The sequence below is a fragment of the Apus apus genome, chromosome 3 (genome assembly GCF_020740795.1).
Source record: "Apus apus isolate bApuApu2 chromosome 3, bApuApu2.pri.cur, whole genome shotgun sequence".
Lineage (NCBI taxonomy): Eukaryota > Metazoa > Chordata > Aves > Apodiformes > Apodidae > Apus > Apus apus.
Window position 1 is genome coordinate 33,536,201 of NC_067284.1, and position 27,415 is coordinate 33,563,615.

The following is a 27,415-nucleotide window of genomic DNA, read 5'->3' on the forward strand; positions in this document are numbered from 1 at the left end:
TCATGTCTTACTCTAAGAGTCGGGTTTCCTGGCCAGCAGCTCACAGGGGACAGCTCAATGCCCCACAGCCAGAGCAGAGCTGTCCTGGCAGACTGTAGTTTGTGCTGCCACTGTAAATGCTGTGTATAGACACAAAGGACTTCACTATCTGGAGTGAAGAAGCTGACACACATTTCCCAGGCATGGAAAAAGAAGGGTGAGAAAACATCATTGTGAATGACTCATATTTGTTTTAGTGATCAGACCATATGCAAAACCATTTGTTTGCTTCCTAGTATGATATTTTATTTCAAACCCAGGGAAATTCAGAACAGAAAGGTGAAAAGTTTAGTGTTTTCTTTTACCTAAAAGATGACAAACTTTCTTCTTTTTTTGGCCAATGCTGAGTACTTTTGTCTTTGCTCTAGTCACTCATACGGGGGTGGCACAACTTCCCTCTAAAATCCAAACACATTCAGAGAAAATTTTCAGTCTTCAAAAGCAACAAGATCAGCAAATTAAAAAAATTAAATTGTCTTTTTAATAGTACTGTTGCTGATATTTCTCCAAATCCATCCAGCTCTAATCTGTGCAAACATTTTTTTATCTGCTTCTTTTCAGCCAGTGGATTCTTTAAGGGGCTCCTGGTGTTTAGGGTGGTTAAAAGAGATGAGATAAACCAAAAGCAATGTTTTTCTGTGCCACAAAGGAAGTTGAAACAACAGAAAAACAAACCAGATGCAATTCTATGTTGAAGAGTTAAAAGCAGTGTCAGAAAGGTTTGTATATGCTCCTGTGAAAACGTAGAAGTGAAAAAATATATGAAAAAACCCAAACAGCCTTGTTTGTTCAACTAAATATCTTATATTCTACAGCCAACAAGTAAGGAAAGGTAGAGAAAAATAATGATACAGTGGTTTCCAATTCAAAGCCTCTTTAATACTTAAAAATTTGTGCTGCATCACTGTTTCACACAGATAAAAATGCAGGTAAATGTTTCCTTGAAAAATACTGAGGAAAACAGTTCACAGCTCCTAGATTGTCATTTCAGCATACAGAAACTATGAAGATCTTAGTTGTTACTTTTTCTTTGTTATTTTCCTACCTTCGTTAAGGTTTTAGGTGCAAAAGGATTTGATTGTTGATTAAGAAAATCTTTGAGCAAAACTTGGAAACAGATCCTGGAATGGATTCTTTAGAATACAGTGGATTTCAAGCCATTTCAACAATTTTACCACTTAGGAATTTCAATGTGTTTTTCAGAATACGAAGATTATTTTACTATTTCCATTTTCTTTTCTATGAAAGAGGCATCACTTGAAATTAAGCTGAAGACAACATTTTTTTCGTTTGTTTTTTTGCAAAATTATTTAATCTATCAAAATTTTAGCAGATTATTCAATGAACATCAAAGGGAATTTTAGCTTTCACATGAAGTTAGTAATGATTTACTTTCTCTTCCTGTTGAATTTAAATGTGTTAGGGTGAGCTAACATGTGAAGGCCCTTAAGATGAAAAATATGCTGAGACTTGCAAATGAAAATCAGTGAAAATAATTTGGTTTTGCTCAACCACTAGGACTTGCACATGAATGATGATTTGTCCCATCAGTTGTAGAGCTGTACACCTATTTTCTTCCTCCTCACCTCCTCGCTCTGCAGCCCACATCCCCCCTGTGCCTTGGGATTCCCATAGAGTCTGCAAACATTAAATGGGCTCTCTTCAAACAACCTGCATGCTCCTCAAAGTTGTATTTATGTCATGCTACGTTATGGCTTTAATACATAGAACTGATTAGGAATTATTCCTCTGTGTTATGTGCTTATCAGAAAAACTGAAAGAAGAGTAAGTGTACAGTGTAAAGTACCACTGCCATGGCCCTCCCCAACACTGACTACACAGACTGAGCAGTAATCCTAATTCACTGAAGTCTTCAATAATTTCATTATTTTGTTTCATTACTTGAAATTAGCCAATATAGTGCTAAAGATTGTAAATTCAGAAGAGAAGAATACTCCTGAGCCACGTAAAAGGGACAAAGTCTCTTACAAACATACAAAAGTCAAATTCTCAGCAGATCTAACATCTCAATGTTAATCTCTTTCAGACTGCAAGGTTTGACTCTTAATTTTTCACCTTTTTTTTTTTTTTACTTACAGTGTTTAAATCGTCTCAGTGCTATGCTGCCTGCAGTGCAAGCCAAAACATAACTTCTTTCTGCAAAAGAGGAGGGACATTGTTGGGTCACAAAATTCTATTTCTTTCGGAATTTTGATAAACAGGCAAAACAGTTTAGTACAACAGAAGCCAGGTACATTCTCAGCTCCTCTTGTGAAGGCAGACCCATTCAGTTCAAGTACAGGTTACTTCAGTGACGTACCAACCATCTGCAATTTTGTAAATTAGAGATAAAGCAAGATTTTGAGACAACTTGCCTTGGCAACATTGACAGAGGACAAACCATGGATTTTCTGTCAGCTGCCCTCCTCCTTTTTCAGTCCTCTAATTCCAAGCATCACTGATCCATATCTTCACAGACCTTAACCAAGACCATAGCTTCCCCCTGGCTTTGTAGGCAGTAGATGAAATTGGGTGATAGAAATCATTATTCCCTTAGCTCCTCAGCCTCCCTGTCTCCTGGAGGCTGCCTCCCTTGCACTGATGTGCTTTTTGGAGCTGCTTCATGTACAGTTCAGTTGCTCTTGATGTGACAACAGTGACCACCAGGAGAAGCATCTTTTCCAGCTATTGGACTTCATCCATGCCATGCATCAATACATTATGTTGATTTAAAATTGAAGATATATAAGGAACTAGGTTACTGGAAATTATGAAGAAGTGCATATAATACTGAATGTAGAAATACTTGGTTTAATGTGTCTGTGGCCTTTTGTAGGGACAGGTTAACTTTAGGCTGAATTTTTAATGGCATCAAACAGAACCCCAGCTAATGCTCCCTGTTACTGCACCTGACCCACCCTCCTTCTGCACACACACTTCTGCTTTATGAGCAGAACTATTTCCCCGTGATCTCTGCAGATCCAACCCACAAACAAGGTACTTGGTGTCCCTGTTTTGCACTCTTAAAATATGCAATCCCCTTCCCAGATGCTTGCAATGCCAAGGTATGTACAGTGTAAGTTTCTTTGGTTTCTGCCTGTCAAGGTCCTTCTGTCTAAATTTCTTTCTCAGAGTCACAAGGTTTACTAAACATATGGAAATATGTTTTTCTGAATATTATCCAGGAGTAACTATTGGGAATCAAGGTCAAGCCAAGCTAGGGGATTGAATCCTTCTCCTGTAGGTTAATAAATACATATTAAAATAGGTGCTAAATAAAAACTATTACAAATCATCTATGTTTTATGTGATTGCCAGGTATGGCTACATATCCTGTGCTTCTACAGTTTGGGTTGCATCTGAAACCCATCTTACTGTGTAGCGAAAACACAGAATCAAAATGCTGGAAACTGCACCTGTCATGCTTAAAGAACCTCAGCCACTTGCACTGAAGTGCAATTACCCTTTATCTAAGATAATTTTCTAAGTGATTTTTTCTGTGATGACTAAGATCACTCAGTACCGCAAAACAAACCCATCTCTAATAAGGGCAAATCTGACATAAATGGAAAATACGAAAGAACAAAAAAGAGCAGAAAAGAGAGAAATTTTTACCAACCACAAGCATTAAGAAGAGATACATATTTTCACGTGGTCCTAAATCTTTCCAGTATGCCTAACTTTAAATCCTAATGGCAAAATATCTCACCTGTTAGATACACAAGCAGACTAAACGTGACCCAGCTGAAGGGCAAAAGCAAGCAGGCGGCCTGCACTGACACACACAGAAGGAAGTGATCTCAGTGATGCCCAGAGTTTAACTCAGCTGATCAATGAGCATCAGGAGAGATTTGGCAGTTGATGCCTTTCCTAAAACAAAAGCATCATCACAGACCACTCTCACACACTGAGATACCCAGTTGTCCCATCAGGATTGTGAAACACACTTTGGTCTCACCTATCTGGCTGATCTCTTAACATGACCAGTATTTATTTCTAAAGTCCCAATTTTTGACTTCCATACCTACACACAAAATCCTCTCTGGCCTGTAGCTTTGTATGTTCATAGACACACAAACACAACTATCCATGTATTTCTTACTCTTGTTCAGAATGTCAGTATTTACCAATATGAAATGTAAGGGCTCTTTACATATTCCAAAGAGAGGATGGTATGTTAGGCACTGATGAATGAACCTTTTTACATTGGTTAGTCACCCGGTGGAAACAATTGTTTTGTGAAAGTCTCCTTTTTAGTTTTCAGTCAGCTACACCATCCTTTCCCTGGAATTTCAAGGTCAGAGGAGGGCAGGATAATTTCTTACAAAGTTAGCACACATTTAAAGAGAATTATTTAAAAAATTAACTTCCTTTAAAAACATTTGACATTGACTGAAAGAACAATTCTGTAAAACAAGACACTTAAACTTTGTATGACAACATCTTCACCTGTTTTCACTGCTGTCTTGCTTAGATTAATTTGCAGTTACCAGATAAACATTGATAGAATCAATAAGCAATTGCAATTATTATTTGAACTAGCATTAAGGAATAGAAGTAGCACTGGATGAAACACTGATATTAGAGAAGACAGCTGAAGATTGGATTGGTATGGAAAATAGGAACTCTGACAGGGCTTTACATTTTAGTCACAAAGTGAAGCAAAACAAGACAGCTCGTGTTTGTTGTTTGTTAGGACTCAAAAGTCATGAGAAAGATCTTCCACTGTGACTGGGTGTAGAAGCAGTAGAAATCTCCTGAGAAAGCATTTACTGCCCAAACACGAAAGGCCCGAGAAAATTGCCTTGTTGAACTTAGACACAGCATGATGAATAACTAACATGTGTTCAAGAAACAATGCTGAATTTTGAGGTTTGCTGCATGTCACTAAATCTCTACCTGACTAAAGAGCTATAGGAGCAAAAGAACCTGTCCAAGGTTGCATCCCTGGACCATCCCTGTCTCAGAAAGGAATTCTAGGAAAATCAGCAAATAATGTTGGGAAGAAGTGGACGGTCAGGTCTCCCTCATCACCATATAGATCTGAAATTAGAATTACCCTCTGCTATCAGAACTACAAGTTCCTGGACATCTCAAAAAACAGAGACAATGTTTCCAACTCATCAGTTTGCCAGACACGGTGCTTGCTGTCTCCTTCTCCAACAGAGAGCTAATGTTTTCTGGTTCTCCCTGATTCCCAATCTAGAGTAAAGTCCCCACAGTTTGGAAAGGGAATGCTGTGATGTGTGCTTGGCCATGCCAACACAGACGAATTCAGACAGCCCACAGTGGTTTTGCCCATGTTTTGTGCTGCTGATGACTGAGCCAGTTTAGACATGAGAATAACAGAAATCCATCCTTATAAACAAGATCTATATATATACCACACCTGGAGTGGGACTTCATGACTTGCTGTGGTAAATCAAAGCCCTTTAGATCTCTTAACATAACCATATAGTAGTTTACAGTGTGAGTGACTGTTTTTCTGAATGGTGGCACTAGCTGCAGCTTAGCAGGAGCCACTGTCTTCCAGAGACAGGATTCAGCTGGGGAATCAGTGGCTCCTTCTTTGAAGTTCTTGCAGACAATGCATCCAAATTCCTGTAGACAACTGCTTTCCAGAAAAAACTGTTGGACCCAGCAATTACTACACTCACTGTGTACTAGTAATATCAAACAACTGGACACGAATTATAATATTTTGTCTATGTTGTACTGAATTACTGAAAAAGTTTTAAAACAGAAGTCCCATTAGCATTATCAACAAAACAGAACTATTTGCTGTTTCAAAAAGATTGTCATATTTTACTAGTGTTTGTTCAGCAGCTATTATTGTAAAATCCTGGTCCGTGACTCACAAAACAGCACCAGTAACATCCAGACATTTTTTTTCTGCACTTCCCTACTGCATTCTCTTATTGTACTATGAACTTTCTGAGAGGATGAGGATTTCTTCAACAATTAGTAGTTAGAAAGCATTTCCAAGTGTAATAGGCATGCATATATCAACACTTTATTACTTATTTTCCTGTTGAGTGTTTTACTGGATATACCTGGAAGTGCTCATGAAATTAAGTGGCTGCAAGGCACAGAGAAACTCCTTAAACATCAGCTTAAGGAAACTGTGAAGCCCTTTGATGGTGAGACACCCTTCACTTTGGCTGATGTGCTCAGTTCAGCTGAGTCACTTCCATCAGGCCAACCCTAAGTTTATTCAGGACCATTGGAGTAAGCTACTGATTTATCAGGAGATTTGTACTACCATCACTTAGGAAGAGAGGAAGTATTTAAGCTTTTGCTAGTATAACACATTTTGTAAATCTGAAACTCACTGAAGTAGGTATTGCTCTGGAAAAATAGAACAGGATGATGATAATCACTAAAGACAATCATTACAGCAATCAAGAGTGGTAGAGGTCATGCAAATGAACATAATTCAGAGGACAGGATATGAGACGCTTGGACTTCTCTGGTTGAAGGACAGGGAAAGAGATGGAAGAAAATGTTAAAGGGGAGGGGAAAGGAAGGAAGCGAGAGACGGAGTGAGAAGAATTCAAGCCCCTTATAATTTACATCAAATTGCCTTAAATAAAAGCAGCCAGGAAGATATTTCAGACATTTCCATGGTACTGAAATATTTTATGTCTTAAGTTTGTAAAGAATCTTACAAGCATTTGATTTTAGAGTAAACCACAGATGTTTGAGATCAAACACATAGGACCTGATCATGAACATGATGACAGAATGGGAAACTGATGGGACCAAAATTATGTGAACAGATCTGATTTTGTCACTACAAATCCCTCTGGATATGTATGCACATTATCATTCTCACTCCTTCCAGGGGCTTTGCATCAGTCTGGCTATAAAAAAGTGTGCTCAGCAGTCAGAGGAATCTTCCTTGACATGCTCCAACAAAACCTGACTTAATCCTCCCCCAAGGCTCAAAGGGTATCCTTTTCTTATCCAGTTCTGCCCAATAGGCCTGAGGTCTCCCTCCTCCTGTAGCTCCTCAGCAGTTTCTGATCAGCAGAGCACAGCAGAAGCTCAGCACAGCACTGAGATTCTCACAGACTGAGATTCTCCTCAAGGCATTTGCAGCTGCACCCAGGGAGGCTGGGGGAGGCCTCTGCCTGGAAACTTCATCAGGAGTGGATGTGTGTTTTGGTACATCCCAAAACCACCATTCACTATATTCATATGTAACAATGATTTTCTGCTGGTGCATATAATACAGAAACTTCCTTGAAATTTTCTTTATGGAATTCTGTTTTCTTCCCTGAGCTGGAAGAGCAAAATCACACCTGTGTGGGAAAAGTCGTGATTTAATAGCCAATTGAATTTACATGCAGAAGTTAAGCAAAGAGTGTGTGTAGGAGTTGCCATGATGTCCTAACACTCCCTTTGTGCAAGAATTTGTCTTGGGCAACCACTGGCTCATAAGTAGGGAGAATATGCATTTACACAGAAATGGCTATACTCTTACTATTCTCAGCAGGAGCACTAAGACCTCAGAAAGAGGTAAGTTTCTGTTGGTTTTATTGTGCAAATGCCAATCCCTTTTATCTCTGTGAGCCCAACAAATTATTTGTAGATTATATTTACCGTTCTGCATACTAGTGCTTGCTGCACTGCTTACCACATGTTCCTTTTTCCTTGTAACTCATCAACAGACCATTCTTGAGGAAAAGCTTATGAAAAAAACAGTGTACACATTCAGCTCTGAATTTAGTTCAGCTCTGAATCAGTTGAGAAAAGCTACTGCTGTGCAATGAACAGTAATGCAGATTAAAAGATTGAATATTTCACCTCAATTCTGCCTTACCTATCCATAATTACACATTAAAATAACTGATGATAAAACATGGACAGAAATACATGTTCTGATGCCCTGTTTCAATGGATTCTGAAGATATACTATTCCCCTTAAAACACCAAGAGTTAGTAATTTGTTAGTATTGTCTTCCACAATAGGAAACATCTGATTTGCTGTAATTAGGCAAGGCAGCAATACATGCCATCACTTAGCAAGCTGAACAGCAATTGACTTTCATGATCATCTGCCAGTCTTCAAGCATTAATGGGAAGCCAACATCATTTTTTTGGATGTAATTTCTGTACAGTAAATAGGGCACTTGTGCAAATTTGATGGGCTTCATTAGAGCTTTCGGAGCAAGAGAAAAGGAAAAGATGGTGCAGTGTAATGGAGTGTAGCCTTGGGACATTGTATTCTGTGATAGCAGAGAGTTGCCAGGGGAAACTGCAAGATGCAGATTCCAAACATGTTTTGTAAGGGAAGAAACACAGACAGTGGAATGGTGTCTTTTCTCTCTCCCTTTTCGATGTGTGACTGCAGTATGTTCCCAGAGTTCAGATCAAGTTCTCATATTGTGCCTTATGTACTGCTGTGTCCTTAGGGACTGCCCCATTTTAAACTGAGTGCTGCAGGAGTGTTCAGCAAAAGTTTGTTAATACCAAACTAGTGCACAATTTACCTGACAGCAGCTTAATTTTCAAATGCAATGCACCCAGCTTCATGGATGCCATGACTCACACTTGGCAGCCTCTAGACAGAGCAAGAGCAGTCAACCAACCTTCCTTCCTGGTGGCTGGGGTTTTTTTTTGACACTGTGATTAGATCAGCTCTTTTCCTCCAAGAAATGCAATGAAATTTCCGAGATGGACTTGCTAAGTAACGTACACTCTAAACTCCTGTTTTATTGGGTTATACACTAAAGCTGGGATTTTCAAGCTCACCAGAAACAGATCTATTTTCAGTGTGGTTTGTACCCAAATCAGGTACCTTTCATCATTAAGGTATGTATCAAATGTCAGGAATGCAACAGAAAGCTCTAAGTAGGTCAATTAACAGTCAGATAATAGCCACAACTTTTATTTCTGTCCCTTCCTTATGTTGTCTCTAGATCTAATCATTGCACACATGCAAAAAAAAAATTCCCCCTTGCACAGGTGAGCAAGCCAGAGAGCACAGAAAGGTCATCCCATTCCCCTCGTACACCTATATCTGGGTCAGACCTTGTGGCAGTTAGTGACAGTATCTGAACATGAAATCTGCTTTCTGTGAGCATCCTGAGTAGTCATTTTCAAGAATGCAGCAATGAAGCAAGAAGATGAAAGCTAAGAATTTATTTATTTATTTATTTCCAAAGGAGGCAGCAGAAAGCTTGGTGCTTTTGCATAGAACTCTCTGAACACAGTAGCATTCACATCATGCACTGGAAAGGGCAGACTGGCAATGTCTAAGCACTGGCCAATAGTTAGTACATGTTAACAAAGCCAAGCACTCAGTAAAACCTCTGAGAAAAATAAATAAATAAATAATGACAAGGCTTCAAGGCAAAGTGAATAAATCCTTCCATTTACATGTAATGTACTGGCTGCTCCAACATACAGCAATCACCCCTGGATCACTGAAACCAAGTCTAGAGTTTTTTTATACAAATGTTTTTATTTTAAAGTTGCATTTGTGTATAACTCCATAGCACCAGAGGAATCCTGCCTTGTAATTAGCAACTCTGATCACAGCTTGAGGAATACAGCTGCAAACCTTGTGATTTTATGCTGTCTGTGATGAAAATCATGAGGGAAATTTCTCCTTTCTGTATCTCACAGCCTAGGCTAGCTAGTCAGCTTGCAACTCATGAGGTTATGGCTACTGGTGACAAGATGTGCTCTTATGTAGAAGTTAGATTTATCAGATGCTGAGCTGATCTTCACAATGCAAAATAGTTAACCCATTTTCTTTAAATCAGCACAGGTCCTAGTGAAAAAACAATATATTAGAGAGATAAGTACAAAAAGAATTAAGTCTTAATGCCAAAAGTGCCAGTTTCACCTTTGTTACGAAAAGAAAGCCATTTCAGCTAGGAACTGTTCATAGATAATCCTTAAATTTGAGGTGCCCTGAGGTGTTTTGACTACCATGGCTCTGTTTTATATGCCTGCTTTGAAGTAAGCCTACACTCTTTTCCCCAACACACATATCTAGTTTGTATTTACTGCTTTTGTTTCAAGTTATGCAGTGATGCTTGTATCTAGACACTATCTTTCTTACTGTCTTTGTGTCTTACAGACTGGAGAGATACAGCACTGCAGTGATCCATCTGGAACTGTGAGCAGGGCGAGACATGCAGATGAGCATTCTGTCCAGGAGATCGTGTTGTTTGCAACACACAGGAATAAAGTGATACATTTCACAAACAAAGAAATGCTGAAATCAGAAATCAATCTGTCTACAAAACACTGATACAAAGCCCAAACACCACTATTAGCATAACCAGACTAACACATGTGAAAATGAGGAAAACTGAACACCTGAATACATGGCCTGTCCCTAATATAAATGCTGAAGTGGAGCCTGTGGAGAGACCGAGGAAAAACTGTTTCAAATGAAGTAAAAAGAAATGTATCAAATTTCAACTATTTCACCAATCACACTAGCAGATTAATAGAAATACTAATTATTTCTAGTTATTGGAGTAACATATATTATTCAAACCACTCTGGTTTACTCAGATAGTCTGAGAACAAATTTAGTCAAAGGTTGGACTAGATGATCCTTGGGTTTCCTTCCAACCAGGTATTCTATGATATGATCAATTTTTTTGGATTGCCTTGTTATTGTGGAATATGCAAAGACTTTTAATTGAAATAAAAGGCTCACAAATTGAAAAGAATTCAGAATAGTTCTACAAGAATTATTTCAGGTCTGGAAGCCATGGCTCAAAAAGCCCAATCTTCTCTATAGCAACTGACTGGGTTAAGACACAATTTGCTCATGATTGGTAAGTAACTCCACAAGAGAGATATTTCTGAAAGTAAATGCCCAAACTGCTTCAGAGAAACTTAAATTTAGTGGTTATCTGGATTCAGCTTCTCATCCAGATGTGGGAAAGGTAGTTAGCTAGGTACATATAAGGTTCTCTATAATCTGAAATCTTCAAATAGGTATTAGATGGGTTTTCTTGAAGAAATAGTGTAAACCAGACTGAAGTGAGGGAAGAGTGCTACCTCAACTTTTGTTGCCCTGTTGTGTAGCAGTTTTTAATAGACTATGAGCACAGGGCTTAGATGTAGCTCTGTGATGGAAAAACCACCTTTACATTCAATGTTTAAAGATACAAGTTTGAGATTAAGGCCCAAGCATGGCCCTAGTGTGGGCTACTAGCATGCTTGTAGATGGAGCAAGGCCAGAGCACATTCCCTGGTTCAGGCAGCCATCACAGCACCTGCTGATAGCATCACTCTTCCTCCTTCTTTGCCCTGTTAAGTACCATAAGGTGGCAGTACACATGCTTCATGGAAACCACTTGTGTCTGTGCCATTACCTGAACAGTCTCTATTTATTGTTATTACTGAGAGAAGGAGATATCATGAGTCAAATCCTGCTGTGGAGTTTTCCCCCAGGTAAACAGCACAAATATTCCTGGGCTTAAGCCCTGGCCTCGGTCAATTTATTGAACAGCTGTAGCCCCAAATTCTGTAACAATATATGTAATAATATGAACCACTGAAAACCACTTCTAAATGAAAACTTCTCTAGTGGCTGATAGGATCAAGATGTGAAGATTTTAAGGTAGGTTTAATAGCAAGAGTTAGAATGGTCTACTCCATGCTGTGTATCATGCTCATCTTGGAGTTTCCTCTCTATCCCTCTATCAGTTTCAATTGGGAAGATCTATGTAACTGTTGAAGTGATATTTACCAACACTAAAGTGTAATTTCAGGAAGAAAATATTTCTCTTTAGAATTAAAAATTTAACATATCCAGTAACATACTTTTCTAAGTAAATGGAGCCTCTGAATATATCTATCAACAAAACCAAAGAGTAAGGAACTAGCTTTGTGTCTGTTTTGAAATTAATACAGGATTGGCCTTTATGTCATATTGCAGGGTTAATATTTGTTAGCCTTGCATTGTTTAAAGCTTCTTTAGGTGGGACTTAACACTGTCTGCAAGAACATCTGTGGTGCTTCTCCTCATGACCTTCTGAAATGTCACAAATTCTTACAGATATGCTGTCTCACTGTCTGGATGTATTTTGGAAAATACATGTTTTCTGTGCTCCAGATTACCAGGTCTTAGGACAGAGGAAAAATTACTTTTTTCTTACACACAAAAGTGATTTAAGAGGAGCTTACTGGGTAATGCAGTGACCTTAAAGGGGGATGGTCCATCCTTATTAATCAGAAAAACAACAATGGAGAAGCTCCAGGGAAGAGGAACTAGCAAGGCTTTGTTCTTGAGAAATAAATCTCCCCCCAAAAAAACCCCAACAAACCACAAACCAAAACAAAAACAAAGAAAAGGAAGAAGTCCTGGCTTCCTGTTGGCTTTTTTTTGGTTATGAGGCTTGTTAGTGGCCCTGCACTGGCCCCCAGCCACGCTGTGAGAAAAGATCAGACAAGATGCATCCTGGCTGGTCACTGATTAGTAGGAGTCCAGCTCTGAATTATATTCAGTCTGCACAAAAACATAACCTTGGGCAGTCAGAAAGCTCGTCAACATTCAGGTTAACCATGTTTTCAGCCAGGTATCGTTTTCTAAAGAGAATGAAACATCAAAGGCTAAAGTAACTGTTCTCTCAACCATCAGAATTCTGTTTTGTTTTGTTTTCCCAATGTTTTATAAATGGCCATGTGCCTTGAAAAATATCCTCTTGTTGGTAGTGCAATTAGTTAATTAGAATGTATTAATATATGGCATTTAAACTACAGTTTTATAAATATCCAAGCAGCCTCACATAAATGTACTATTTGGTGAAAGGACTACATACCTGTATATTTTTGGAAGCAGCTGAATCATGTTCAGCTGTGAGATGATCAAGCCAAGAAGCAGTTTGAAAAACACCTTGCAAAAGAAGGACTTTTTGTAAAGCTTCCTAAAGTGCTCAGATGAAGCCATAGCAAAAACAAAACAACAAAAAACCCAATAAATGAACAAATAACAAACCCAAAACCTTTTTGCTTTTGAGTTCATGATAGAGGAGCTTAAGAGAGTTCCCATGCTAGTGGGTTTTTATATGACAGTCACATCAGACAAAGATTCAAATTGTAACCTTGTTAAAGGAGATTACAGAAAAAACTATTAGCCTTTCTTTTCCAAATCATGAGACCCAGCTGGTATTGCTTGAGTTTTAAAGAAACTCAAGGAGCAGCTGAAATGACCTGTGATGCATAACCTCCTGCTTAGAACTGCCTGGTGCCTGAAGCCTGGAAGGTAACCAGCATGGCAGCTATTTAATGAAGTGGTTTCAGGGGTGGTTTGGGGGAAGGTTATAAATTGGTAAGTGTACGTTGGGTAAATCAGTAGATGTTATTTTAAAGATATAAGTAAATTGACACTTGAAAGAATATGATGCACGTCCTACTTGGTATTGTTTTTGTTTTTTGTTTCCTTAACAAAAAAATATTTGACTGGACAAAATGTATACTGCTGATCAAGTGATGAACAGTTTTGTGTCCCCTCATGTCTACAGAACCACAGCATAAAATGGTCCTTGTTTCTTCTGTATATGTCAACAAGCTCCTTTTTACTAGATTTCAAAATTTTAATTTAGATTAGCCCTTAAGTCTGACCTAGAACAGTCGTTCTTATGTCTGCCATTCACATAGCCAATAAAACAAAATGTATAATCTCAAATTAAACCAGATTTTCTTTTTTTTTCTTAACTTTGTAGTCTTTAGTATATTGTCAAGTATCTTTTCAGTCACAATATAGGCAGAATGGTAGTTTCAATTCTGACGTCAGTCTAGGTGGTTTGTATGTTAATTAACTAAATGGAACATAAATAGGTTGCTAAGCACAGAAACCGAGTTTCTCAACTGCAATGGGGACCAGTAGGAATATAGAACTGTTTATAGCGAAAGATATACAAGGAATTATTGGACTGCTTTATATGGCTTAATACAGATTTAAATTATATTAAACTGCTTATTTTCCAAAAACAATTTTTAAAGGAAATTTCTGTAGAATATTTTAATTAGGTTTTTACATAGCATAAGTTACTACTTGTGCAGCATGAAGTTACTATTTATCTTTCTTAACTCTTTTTAAAAAAATATTTCTATGCAGTTATCAACATTCCAGAAATGTGGTCTCACAGGGGGAATAATAAGGCTACTTTCTGACCACATAATATCATTTCTCCTTCTAAACCCTCCCCTTGTACTCCCGTTATATCAAAATACTAGATACTGTTATTTCTCAGAAGAAAATACAATTCTGCTGCTATTGCTTCTTTTAATAACTGTGTAAGTTTGAGAAACTTTCCATCATCAAGTGCTTGATAACACCTTATCAACCAACAGGCCTACACAAGCCTCACTTGTTCTTTTTATACTCTTTACAAGCAAAAGTGTTTGTTTTTTTTCCCCCCATAATGTACTACTGTAAACAAGTGGTGATTAATGAAGGCATAGCATTTTAGCAATACACATTTTATTAATTTGAAAGATATGCTACTAAAAATAGTAGTTGTAATATGTTGTTGTATGCCACATCTGTCACTTCAGCCACAAATTCAGGTTTAAACAATGTTTATGGGCTATATGCTTATCTTTAAAAAGATTTTCACCAAAAAAAGTGCTTATTTCTTCCAAGCTGACTGCTTAATCATCCCTGCAGTTTAAGAACACAAACTCTCAGTAACAGTGCATTGCTACCCTCTTTTTAAAACATTTTTCCCCCCACCACTTTGTATTAGCTCAAAATTTAATTTGACAAGTATTTCAGAATAACTCCAGTTGGTTTCAAACACCACTTTTGCAATGTGAAGTTCATGACACTTTTTTAAATGGGTAAGTCTCTCTAGATAATGATTTCCAATGTAACCAGCAGGGGTATCTCACCACTGGTTTCATCTTTCTGTTCAGTCTGGCCACTGCACCATAAATACTGTCAACAGTGTCAAGTCATTCTGATAGAGAGGCAAACTGTTTAATGAACTTAAAATTAACCTTACTTGCTTAAGAGCAGCACCATCAATAATAAGTCATTCTTATGAATTGAGCAAATGTCTTTGATTACATTTGAACATTCTTCCATTGCCTGCCTACCAGATAAAATCTTGATATACATAGCTTGGCTGGACACCAGAATTCTGCACAAGTGTTTCTTTGCTTCCTGGAGGAGAGGCAAGGAGTTAGTGTTCCTGTTGTTTGGACTTGGCAGATAGGATTGCTATTCAGCTTTTCCTGAACTGTAGCTGAGAACGATGACTTTTGGATTAGCTGCGAACTAGTAGATAGAAATCAAGTGCGTGACATGGCTGGTTAGCAATTTGCAGGTCATCTCCTGGCATCTATGAATATATTTCTGTATCAGCAAAATGTATAGATAGCCTTCAGTTCTGTTTTTGTTTGTTTTGGGTTTAGGTTTTTTTTGGGTTTTGTTGTTTGTTTGTTGGGTTTGTTTTTTATTTTAGCAGATTTTTCTCAACTTGCAGTATTTTCCCAGTATCCCATGTAAGAATGGAAGGGGTAAGGAAAGTTATTTAGCAAAGGAGACAACTATTATATATACAAGCGCCTTTATTATACTCTATTGTTTCAGCTTTTATTAATTAAAACCAAAACAATTCTAGCTCTTGTTCTCAAATGAAATACTTCCAGTGTGACCCAAGTGTATCCAACATAACTAATTTTCTGAATATGCACAGAGATTAAAAAAGAAACCATGGTCTGAGGCGTGAACAGTCCCATTCATTGCAAGACTGTTACCTCATGTAAATAGTATTTTAAAATATCAGTGCTCCTAACTATTTTGTTACAGAAAGCATGTAAGGAGAGACAGGAGATACAATACGAAGACTTAGGCAATGAGCTCTAGGCACTACTCACATGAGCGAGGATTTTTACAACACATAGCAAGAATAAAAGGATAATTTAAAAAATAAGATTATTCTAAACAAATAGAACCTGGCTTTCAAAATATGCTCACTGTTGCTGGTGTGTTGTCTGTTTTCTGCAGGCAGCAAAAGCAGACTTGGCACAAGCTCCCCACACCACCTTCTCAGGAGCTGGGGCAGTCAGGGTGCCAGTGGCTGTGGGAGGTGCTGTGTCTGCCCCCAGCTCTGAAAAGGGAGCTGGGAGCCTTCCCAGCCCCTGTGTCACCCCAGTGGAGCAGCCAGGCATATGGGGAGGGCTGACAACACTGCACCAGCTGCCCCTTCCCATCCTCTTGGGTAAGAGCTGTGACAGACTTACCATTGCAAAGCAGACATTAAATCAGCTGTGAAACACAGGGAGTTGCTCAGTGGTCTGAGACCTGGAACTGGCTCAGCCAGACCAAAAGAAGAGGGAATCCATCACTCTCCTGGCATCTTAATTCCCCACCTCAATTCCTTTTCCTGCCCAGTACCTCTCAGAGCCAAATAGAGCCTGAGTGCAGATGAATCTGGAACAACTACACCCTCACTTTCTTGGGAGAATTACAGGATTACTTCCCTTACTTACATATTAGGTGGCATATCAGTATGTTCAAGGCTCTAGACAAGCACTGAAGGCAAACTGGGGATTTTGCAGCCCCTTCTATTTAAGCAATTCAGAACAAAGGAGTGTATTTCATCTCTTTGTAATCGGACTTCTCTACTCTTCATAAACTTGGGCCTTTCTGACTAGGGAACTATATTTCAAAGTCCTTAAATGGGTCGGTCTTAAAATAAAATCTGTCAGTCTGTGGTGGGCATTATATTCTTGTTCCAAATAAATCAGTGATGTAATTACTAACATTAGGCTTGTTACTTATTCCTAGTACTTATAATTTGATGGATCTTAAATTCTCTGGTTTGAATTCTACATCATAGCTTTATTTTATCTGTGTCATTTAGAGGTTCTTATTAGCACAAACCCCCTATCTATAACAATTAGAATATGGATGTTAACCACACTTCTATATACATAATGTGGACCCTTTTTTCAGTAAAAAAAAACCCAAAACCTCCCCCCTGCCTGAAAAAAAAACCCAAACATAACAAAAAACCCAGCAGTAAATAATACAAGAACAACCTTTCAAGTTGATCTCTAGCTTGGTTTATACACAAAAGGGAAACTTTTCTCACAGCATGAGTGCTGGTACATGGATGTTCTCTCCTAATCCTATGTGATCTTTATAGTTCAGCCAGGAATGAACTGCACATGTAAAAAAAGAAAATACATCATGTGATACATAAAGTTACTGCAACTGCCAAGTAGTAATGCCAAGAACAATCTTATGGCTTCACAAACATAGACTTAATGCAAAGCCAGGCACCATGCAAAGCCTGGCTTAGATCTGGTCTGGTTTACCTTTGGCTTCACCACCATCACTGGCTAAAAATCAGTATTTGCTGCATTTTGTGCTGTGCAGTGTGTAGAGCTTTTTTTGAATATCATACTATGCAAGGCACAGTCAAGTCAATCTCATTGTAGAATACGGAAACTACTATACTGGTGTACTTGCACACAAGAATCTTAAAGCTAATTTTACAGTTGTATTTTCTACTCTTGTGACTTCTGCTACTGCTAAAAGACAGTTGCAGTCTTTTGCTTTCACTGAAAAAGGATGATTTGCAGATTTTCCAAGACCAAATTTGTTCTTGCCTAGCTTGTACTTCTAATTGCCTTCTGGAGTTTCTTCTTTTCATGCTGTGGTTTGAGGAAAAAAAATAGCCCTTCAGTAAGTTGAACCCGCTGACAGTAAAGGACAATTATGAGGAGGATTTTCTGCTTCAGCCCCATCTCTTCAACTTATTTAATCATATCTTCTTAAATCTGTGTTACATATTAATCAGCCTGTAATACTATTGCAGGAAGGACTAAGAGACAAGACCATTTTCAGATATTTTCAGTATATGTATTTAACTGCCATTTAAGCAGTAACTATCATGTCTCCTTTCTCTGAAACAGAAAAACCTAGGGATGAGAAGCATTAGGAATGGACCCTTGTGTGCATTAACTAAAATGTGGTCATTTCTTTTTCACCCCTTATACAGAACTGTATGGTCTTAGAGGTATATTTTGGACACATCTAACATACATCTGACTGGAAGGGTGCCTGATGTACTGTTACAGGCATATAATCAAAAGCAGAAACTCCAGGCCACATAGCTGTGGTGATTTTGACCAAAGGTCCTTTTCCTTTTAAAATTCCTTCATGCTTTAGAAACAGATATATATTTTTTTAATTGGTGTATGAAAAAGACAGGTTTTACAGCTCCATTTTAACACAGCCCTATTAGTCAGTTTTAATGCATTTTATATGTAAAACTTTAATTTTGCATCATCCTAACTTTTTAGCAGAAAGTGCTATTCTATGGCAAGTCTCATGTATTACAGAAACCTAAGCATACTCAATCAGCAGCATTACCTTTATAAGCTGAACTTAACAGTTCTTCAAAGACACAGTTTGACAAGTCTAATTGTCCAGATACTATTTTTATATATTTTTATATCATTTGTATAACTTCAACATTGTGTATAATTTTATTTAAATAAATATAGTTTCTATAAGCCTCTTCTAACTGAGTTTTGTATAAGCTTTTCCACTGTTTTTCCCAAGATTGATGTTAGTCTGCCAGACCCATTATTGCCTGAATTAGTTTTTTCACTTTTTAAATGCTGGCTTCATTTTACTTCCTGCCTTGGGGTTCTGTTGCATTCCAAGACCAGTTCTAGAGCCTCTTTGTTGGTGTCTTCGAGGGCCTCTTGCACCCTGAGGCCAGCCTTTTCTGATTATTCTCTGCTCAGTCAGGACAGTAACAGAAACAGCTGGAAATTGCCAGCAACAACAGTAATGCAGAAGTTGGACATTTCTATTCCATCACCAGTGTGAAGTGACGTAAAAGCTTCAGGCTCCCTTCCCTCTTGTGAAAATAATGTTCTTTTCCATAACATTTCTTTCCCTTTTTTCCTCTGCTGCCATCAATATCAGCTCCCACAGGCACAGAAATGAGTCACTGCTCTTGACCCTACCTCTTTATTCTAACACTGGAAACAAAACATGCTCTGGATATTCTAGGAACCAGGTATTGGTCCACACATCCAAACATTTGGTAAACACTTCAGGGATGGAAGCGCAGCAGCTGCTGTTCTTGGAAATCAGAAGATACAATGAAAATGTGTTGGGTTTTTTTTTAGTGTAGCAGGCAAACAGTTTTTGTCTCTGAGGTAAAACTAGACAGAAAAAAATGTGTGGACTGGTTAACTTTGAAGTCTATTGCATCTCTTCAGACTTAGTGTCGCAGTAGTTAATAATCACAGTACTTTTAAGACTAAGAAGACATTCATCTAATGCTCCACTTCTGGGAACGGTTCATCTTAGGTAGAACCTTGAACCATATCTGCTGAACTGTCCCTTTTTGAAAGCCCATGAGCTCTGAGGACTGACTGCCAGGATATCATAGAATCATAGAACTATTCAGGTTGGAAAAGACCCTTGGGATCACAGAGTTCAACCATCATCCCTACTCTACAAAGTTCTCCTCTAAACCATATCCACTAACACCATGTCCAAACAACCCTTAAACACAAGGAGGGATGGTGACTCAACCACCTCCCTGGGCAGCCTATTCCAGAGTCTAACCACTCCTTCTGTGAAAATTTTTTTCCTAATGTCCAGTCTAAACCTCCCCTATTGCAGCTTAAAACCATTCCCTCTTGTTCTGTCGCTAATTACCTGTGAAAAGAGACCAGCACCAACCTCTCTACAATGACCTTTCAGGTAGTTGTAGAGACTGATGAGGCCTCCTCTCAGCCTCCTCTTTCTCAAACTAAACATTCCCAGCTCCTTCAAGAGTTATTCATAAGATTTATTCTCTAGGGCCTTCACCAGCTTTGTTGCCCTCCTCTGTACTCGCTCCAGCACCTTGATACCTCTCTTGAGTTGAGGTGCCAAAAACTGGATGCAGTACTCCAGGTGTGGCCTCACCAGTGCTGAGTACAGGGGGTCAATCACCTCTCTACTTCTGCTGGTCACACTATTTCTAATACAAGCCAGGATGCCATTGGCTTTCTTGGCCACCTGGGCATACTGCTGGCTCATATTCAGCCACTTGTCTATTAGAACCCCCAGGTCCTTTTCTACCAGGCAGCTTTCCAGCCACAGTTCCTCAAGCCTGTAGCATTGCAAAAACACCTCTCTTTATGAACTATTTACTATGAGGAGATGCTTAATAAAATTAATAATAAAAATTACCTCAAATATTGGAGGAATAGTCTGTAGATCATTTAGGTTGCAGTAATCATTTATTGTGGCTGGAGAGTCACAAATTCTTATATAGAAACGTTTGCAATATTGCTGTGATGTTTGAATTCATGCTGTTTCCATGGATCTATAATTACTCCAACTTTTTTGTACTTTTTGCTGAATGTACTTTGATCGTCTTTAACTCTCTACTTTGCCTTTTACTAGTTACTCAATTAATATAAATATGACATGTGAACTAAGTGGCCAAAGAATAAGGAGCAAGGGTTTAATCTTAATTGTAATTGAAAATTAGGTTACATTTCCAAAACTATTAAAAAGGAAGTATGACAAAACCCAACAAATGTATGTTTGCAGTGGAAGTGCCAACAGGCTGCACAATTAACAAGGTGTTGATATGCCACTATGTTTGCAACAAATAACAAATAAAGGGTAATGGTAATGATTAGGAATGCATATGGAATTGTAGAATGCCTGTAAAACTGGACTATGAACTATAAATTTTGTATATAAAGTCCAATTAATGAAGTGTCAAGAGGTAACAGGTTTATATTGCCAAACAGATGAAATCCTGATTAGTTAAGACACAACATCATATTAAATGAGCATACAACAGCAAAATCTATATTGGAAGGACTGCAGAATTGAAGTTAAATGTCAGAAATATGCATAACATTTGCCTTTTTTTCCTGTTCTAGGAGCTGTGGGATATTGATTCCCTTTGCCATTTGAATTATTTCAATGACTGTAAAGGCTGAATCATTTTAAAAGGCTGGAAAAAGAATATACTACTGAAATTTGTGAAAAGTAAGATCCTCCACATAAAGTCATATGATCTAACACACGGGGTTACTTAAACCCTGCTTCATTATAAGTATCTGAGTAATTGCACACAGTTTAATTAATCCGTTTGTATTTAAAGTTAGTAATAATCCACCCATTAATTTTGCTTTAGGTATAGCTCTGGATACTTCAATAAACAGAGAGGTGAGGATTAGCAAAAGAAGCTTTGAAGAACAGTGATTATTTCTGAACTTGGAAGTCTGTTATAATGAAAGACTGAATGAACTAGATACAGATCCAAGTTCTGTTCCCAGTTATACTGCTGTAAATCCAGAACAATTCTACTGATGTCACTGGGCTCTGGGGTGAGACAGACAGAGGCATGTGTTTCAGTACAAAAAACCAAAAGAAGACTTAGGTTCACACAGGATATAACTGGACAAAGTCACTTAATATTTTTGCTCTAAAATACAAGCAAATACTTTTCTCTCCTTCCAAGTTTGCTCTAATACAAAACCACTGGTCAAATTACATATCCAGCCAGCAAATTTCCAAACAAGAACATGTGTCCATGTGTCTACAGCCCATCTTTGCCCTTTGCAAAGAAGTCATATAGCTTTTACATGCAAAGGATGCATGCAAATGCCAACTTCCACCTGAGATTTCATGGCACATGTAGCAGGATGAGAAGCCTGATGCACCTCTTCAAACCTAGCAGTCTTCCTGACATTTGCATGTGTCAGGTCATCCTGCTCTTGGGTGAGGATTCAGATGATGCTTATAGTGAGGTTATCCTGGATTTATGTGGCTGCAATCAAAAAATAAGGCTCACTGCCAGCTCTTTGGAAATATTATTTAATAAAAGCAATAGAAGGGCACAGAGACTGTAAACAAGTGGAACCGTTCAGAGATAAAAGGAGTGAATGAAACATATTTAAAGAAGGAGAGGTGTCGGCTGAACCTTATTTTAAATCTTTTATTTTATTGTGGAATAATATCTATATCCAGTTCCTAGTTTGTCACTGCACACTTCAGAAAAGTGGACTGGGTGAAGCAGTAAAAAGCACGAGTATTACGGGAATTCTGCTGTGAAAATGGGAATAAACTGGAAACACCAAGAGTTGAAATGATGTGGGTTCACAATTTATAGCAAGTTACATTTACCACTTTCAATCAGTCACAAGTTTTGCAGTCACTTTCTTTTCCTCAGTTAATCTCTCAGTAACCTAACAAGATGAGTAGATCAAAGCCCTCAAAAGCTGTAGCTGTATTTTCAAATGTCCTCATTAAAATGATTTCTTGCCAGATATTTTCCCCAATGAGAAGTATTTTTACCATTACTATTGCTAACAGGTCAGGCAGGTGAAAAAGGCTTTCCAGACTCACACGTTTGACCTGGACAATGTGAACTTCAAGGATTTTTCAGGTGCCTGGGGCAAAAGACAAGCTATACCATTAAGAACTGGTTACGCCTGACTCACAGCTTGTGCAGCCAAACTCATGCACAGGCCAGATGCTTCCCTCTGAATATCACAATGGCTCCAGAGGCACTTTTGGCTCAAACCAGGCAAGGGAACACTTCCAAGCTCTGAGTGTCACCACAGCGTTGGCAGGAGCCAGGCTCACTGTGGTGATGTCTACAAAGCTGGAGGGAAGAGGACTAGTGTTATCCTTGTTTTGCTCCAGACTGATCTGGTACATCTGCCTCAAATTAACTTGAGAAGATTTTAATTTCACATACTTGTCACTCTATTTCTCTCAAACCGATTTTCAGAGAGTGAGTGAGCCTTGCTGCAGGATTTTTCCATTGGAGGGGCTTTGCAGATGAAATATGGTAGCTTCACCTTCTGTTCCTAAAGCTATTTAAAATATTTTAACATCTAATTTCCATACATTAGTAAGCAATGACTAGTAAACTTGTAACATTAGAAACATTACAAATGCTTTCCAAATACTTTTGTTTAAGAATATTTGTGGGCTGAGTATAACTTCCTTGCTTATCTGTTACAATATTACACTAATAATGAATTAAATTCTTGCTTATTTGACTATAATCAATAAGTTAGGCTGAAGCCAAATTGCCTAAGGACTTTCCCCATTATCTTCCCTTTTCCCAAGATTCTTACAGAAGTTATGTCTTCTTGATCTATTGTCAAGCCAAGATGTTAAGTATATTGCAATCTTAGATGTGAGAAGCTACTATTGTATTATTAGACATTAGGATCAGAAGCTAAAATGCCATTTTAGGCATCCAAAGTCATAGAATCATAGAATATCTTGAGCTGGAAGGGACCCATAAGGATTCGTTGAGTCCAAATCCCTGCTCCTTGCAGGACTACCTAAAACTAAACCATATGACTAAGAGCATCATCCAAAGGAGCAAGTAAGAAAAAAACGCCTTAGGTGTAAAGAATTTAAGACAGAAAAACTCTGGTAGGCAAAAAAACTTCCAGGCATCTCTGTGACCAAGTTTCCTGAGGAGTTCAGTTTGCTGACTATGCTAAGAACACACCTCAGTCTAGCCCTGAATTCCATTAAAAATATCTGATGAGTGTGATAGTGTTTCATATACTAGAGGAGAGATGAGGATCCCAGGACTCTTTTCCTGCCAGTGGTGTGCTCGAGCTGTGAGGCTGGAGTCAGGCTTTGGCAGCAGCCACTTCCCTGCCAGACCACTCAGGTTTGTGTTCTGTCTGCACCACTGTGCACTTCAGGAATAACAAGCTGCCCCATAGCCTGAGCACAAAGGTGTTCTCCTGAAAAACAGGATCTGAGAGTGTGGACCACAAAGAGCAAGATCCAGACAGAATCCAGCTTGCTCAGTGCTCTGACTGCTGTTTACTGCACAGCAATTGGGCTGCTTCTGTTTGCACCAGGAATCAGTCTGCCCTTGTACAACCAAGCATTGTACTTGGTGCCACTGAAACCTAATACTCAGAATATAGAAAACGACTAGTGTCATAGATAGATTGTATTTACAGGTGTTTTCCCATAATAAAAAAAAAAATACAAGTATATGAAACATATTTACCATTGAGAAGAAAATTAATGTTTTGCATATTCTGTGGTTCTCTAAGCTTGGGTAGTTACAACTTCTGCAAAGTTACAAACCAGAAAGAAGAGTAATGTATCCATTTAAGGGAGAAGCTGCCTTAGACATTCAGAGACAGACCTGTACCTCCAGAGATCTCTTCCACTATGTGTAAGCTTTTCATTGTGTGGGCAGGTGGGCAGAACACCTCCTGAGCACAAGTACCTGATACTCAGTCGTCTTGTTTAGACTCCTGCCTATTTAGACATCCTCTGGAAAATAAAGAGATTATTTTTCACCAAATAGCAACATCTTCTGCATTTTCACCTGGAATTCTGTGGTGATACAGATATCACTGGGCATTTCTGACTTCACTAACTACATGGAGGCACAACACTCAAACAAAACTGGCTCCTGATGCGAGGGAGCAAGGACACATTGATTCTTGTCTTTATGTGAAATGCTTGTTTCTGCAGAGGGAGTGACATCCCATCCCAGCTGTCCCCAAACCACATGTTGGAAAGGGGCAGAGCTGTCAGCATTTACAGTATTCAAGAGGAATGAGCTGAACTCCAAAGTAGAACTTCACACATCCCTCTTCAGTAAAGGCCACTTCTCCATCCTTTGCCTTGCGCTGCTGAGAGGAAAGCCCTGGCACTTCAATTTAATTTATATGTTAGTTAAGGCCTTTTGGTAATTTGTCTTACATTTCTTAAAAAAAGTTCTCACTTTGGCTTATGATTTGTCAGCTAAACTGGGAACTTTTCAAAATGCTTAGCTGTGCTAATCCTACATCGGCAACAATATGTAACAAAACAGCTGAGCGTTTCTCATAGGCTATTGCTGGGCTTTTGCAAGATAGTCTTAGGTTGGACCTTTCTTTACATTGAGATTTTGTCACAATTCCTCAAAGCCACAGCTCCAGGTTGCCTCTTAGAGGATCCAGTCCTTTATATTATTAAAAATAATTGAATTTTTTTGAATACAACTCAGCATGTTTTTAAAAATATTGAAACTAAATGTTAATTAAAAATATTACAGCTAATGTCATTGTGCTATACTAAGAAAGCATAAAAATCCAGTGAATTAGGATGTCAAGACACTGGCAGAATGGTATAAAAAAACCCAGTGAATATTTTATGAATAACACTAAAAGCCTGAACTCAGTGAAATCAGTGGGAGTTTTACCATTCAATGTGACAAAGTTTCACTGAAACAGGATATTTTGTTCATTTTTATTTAGTCTTTATTTATTATTTATAGTGTAGTGGCTTAGTAGTATATTCGTAGAAGTGTTGTGAGTCCCAACACTAATTCAGAAGTTTACAGAAATGAGCATTGGTTGCATTTTGTCTGGTTCTTCATTATTTATTATGGCTTTCTTGTAGCAATGTCATGTATTGACTCAGAAGACAAAAACAGTAACGTGACTCAGTGAGTGATACCATATTTCATGTAAATGGGCACAGAAAAAGCTATCCAAAAGCTGAAATTTGTTTGCATGAATTATTTGTTGAATAATTATGACTAACAAGAACATTAGAACAAAATCTGCAGGTGATGGCAAATTAAAAAACAGCCAAGAATGTGATAAATTAGCCCATGCAGAGCACTGTGGTGCCACAGCTGAGCTGCCACTGGACTCCGAGCTATGTCACCTCAAGCCAGCTTGGGTACTTCTCCAAGTTGCTGCTGTCTTGTGTAAATAAACCATTCACAATAAATGATTCAAACAATTCTAAATCTCAAAACACATCAGTTTAATGATACATACTGACTCCAGTTGTTCCCAAATGTCTCTTATTTCTTACTATGCACTTTCAACTTATTTTTTAATAAGCATGTTTAATCACAGTGATAACTTAGAGACAAAGTATGTTTCATAAATGTTTGAAAACATTTAGAAAAAGAACAAATAAACAAGCATGTGTGAGTTATTTTTTTCTCTATGATACTCCTGTTTGAAACATGCAAAGAAAGATCAGGTTTAATTTGCTGCTAGCAGTTTCTCCATTGTGCTTTTCCCATGCTGCCTAGGTTTCCCTGGGGCTGACAGGTATAAACTAGCAGTATAAACTAGCTCCAGAAGGAAGTCTCATGGGTTTTAGCTATGTGATGTCCTGCTGGGTTTTCTAGAAGAACTTGCTGTTTAACCAAACAGATCACACACAGTCTAATCAATCCAAATACACTCGAAATATTCAGCCTGATTTCTGTATTGTTGGAGAGAAACACTGCTATTTGCTGCTTCTGACTGAACTTAGTTTAAAGGAGGATGCAACATCTGCAGAAAATGAAGGCTCTTGCTGGGTGCTACAGAGAGCACCACCCCCCCCATTTCTGCCACTGGATATCGCCAGGTGTTCAACAGAAAGTAAATGCAGAAAACAGAAATCTTTATAGTAATACCTAGAACCACTTGCAGCAGAGATAGCAACTAAACTGTGTGGATGATGTTTCCTCAAATGGAACACAAAGCCAGAACTTCCTAGTCTTTTTCTCGTACATGACTTAACTTTTCCTTTCATGGAATGTAAGCTTAGCAGAGCTTTAGGTCAGGATAAAAATATTAAAGGATACATCTTCTGTTGAGTGTCTGCTTCCACTTGAGAAGGCCTCATTGCCAGGAACAAATGCTGATAATTTGATCTACTTTGGGATCCACTCAAGACTCTGCTTGCCCAGCTTTTGCTCTGAATTGTAACATTATGAATGACCAATTTATACTACAAAAGAGGTGATTTATATTTGAGCTATAGTTTTTAATCATAGTGTTTTTTAATTTTTGTTGCGTTTTTTTGTGTGTTTGTGGTGTGGGTTTTTGTTTGTTGTTTTGTTTGTTGTTTTGGGTTTTTTTTGTTACTCCAAAATCACAGTAGCTTTTGCCAAACAAGGTTTTGAATGAGAAAGTTTTGTGTATTCCTGAAAAGAACAGGGCTTTTTCCTTAAATTACCCTAAATGATGCAATGTTTCACTTACTCCATTTGGGATTTAGTTGATGCTGAGTGAACTTGCTGATCTACTACAAAACATATTGAAAAAACTCAGCAAGTAGCCTGGTTCTACAGTGCTTCTCTTCCCTCACAATGAGATTATAAAAGTATTTCTCTATCTCACTGGGGCTTCATAAAAATCAACACATCAAAGAGTGGGGGTAATGTAAATTACAGCAGAGAGAAGACAGACAGTAGTTTGGACAAAAAGTAGAGTAGAAAAATGCTATTTCTGTGATATTGCCAGAAGGCTTCAATGAATTATTTTCAAAAGTAGGTTGAACTTAATTTCCTTGTTCTAAAAGTCTCCTGAGGATTTTTGTAGCTTGCAGTGCTTGCTGTCAGTAGTTTCAAGTGGCCATGTC